General features: G+C 34.3%; 1 long non-coding RNA gene across 2 annotated transcripts; it reads right to left on the bottom strand.

The window, feature by feature from the left end:
* Positions 1 to 712: 712 nt before the first annotated feature.
* LOC109590412 (uncharacterized) lies at positions 713 to 1249 on the bottom strand. Of its 2 annotated transcripts, none has more exons than XR_002189302.1 (4): positions 1128 to 1249; positions 895 to 1043; positions 777 to 842; positions 713 to 726 (listed from the first exon to the last, which is right to left on the bottom strand). It is a non-coding gene; the product is annotated as an uncharacterized LOC109590412 (long non-coding RNA). The 2 variants fall into 2 exon arrangements; XR_002189303.1 differs by having other exon boundaries at positions 1148 to 1249.
* Positions 1250 to 1348: the final 99 nt, after the last annotated feature.

The raw sequence follows: 1348 nt of genomic DNA, 5'->3' as shown, positions 1-1348 counted from the left end.
TAAAGTTTCAAAGCGTTTTAAACTAAAGTCTGTTGAGTTTCATTTGACTTAGTGATTTTCAACGACCTGGGGGTGTAGTCCCCTGGTCGTTCCTACATGTTTATTTGATTTCACCCACATGCGATGCTTGTATATTTGTATGTCCACACTTACATTTCTTCTATACATGTTGTATTGGAGAAATAAGAAAATTCATAAGCCTTAGCAAACACCCTCCCACGCTCCTTTAAATAGTCAGAGCAAACAAAATGGTGGCATACACATAGGACAAAGTTATAAGTTCTTAAGCAAAAGAACATATGTACAGTCTCAAGACCTTTCTTGAAGGATTAGAAGGTAGAAAACCTCTTTAAGTTTTAATAAGAACCCAGCTGTACATGCAAGGTGGTGAAATGAAATCAATTATAGTAATACTTTACACTGTTACGCTTGTTTGTAATAACTTTTGATAGTCCAGGAATTTAGAAATTTTGTTTGTGCCATTAGAATTGCTAGGTCCATCCCTTCCTTAGAAATAAGGAACGGATCAAAATGACAAGGCCTTAGCCTTTTTTGGATGTCCCTCTATAAACTCAACGACATACCTTGACCAAAATTACGCAGCTAGAACAGCCAAATCAAATTCAGCTTCTATTATTAATTGATAACAACCAGGGATCAGGTGAAAGTGAATAGACTTTAGAACATGCATAACATTTTAACTCGGTATCAGTCATTTAAACTAAACTACATACACAACCAGTCGATACATTAACATGTACATGGCATGCACATACATGTAGTTACATGCACCACTTACTAGTTTACTGTCTCCTAGAGCATGATGAATTCGTGCAATAACTCTATATATAATAATACAATGGAATATATAAGTACTTGAATGACACAACTCACTTATAACAGTTTGCTATGTTGACATGTAGTGGCCCAAAGACTTGAGCAAACAATTGCACAGCTTCAGATAGATAGTCAAGAGCAACTTCAATATTACCAGACTGCAACTGAACCTGAGCCAACTCATACAAACCAGAGGCTTCAAGAGGCTGGGGGGATTGAGGGAAAGAAAATTTAAGATAAAAAGAAAATTAGAAATACAATGAAATTGTTGAAGATTGAAGTACACATACATGTAAAAGACATAATATACCATCGATCTGAAAATTTTTCACTGTGATTTTAATTTCACTGGATTAGAATTCCAAAAAAAATAGATCACCTACATAATTATATGCCACATTCAATAATACATGACACAGTCTTATTTGGTAAAATTAAATAACAGCATCATTTAAAAACACAAAAGTTTCTACCACATAAATTCCCTAAACTACGGTATATATTGTGTAGC

Source organism: Amphimedon queenslandica, unplaced genomic scaffold (assembly GCF_000090795.2).
Source record: "Amphimedon queenslandica unplaced genomic scaffold, v1.1 AMPQUscaffold_10058, whole genome shotgun sequence".
Lineage (NCBI taxonomy): Eukaryota > Metazoa > Porifera > Demospongiae > Haplosclerida > Niphatidae > Amphimedon > Amphimedon queenslandica.
This window is presented reverse-complemented; position numbering and strand designations above follow the sequence as displayed.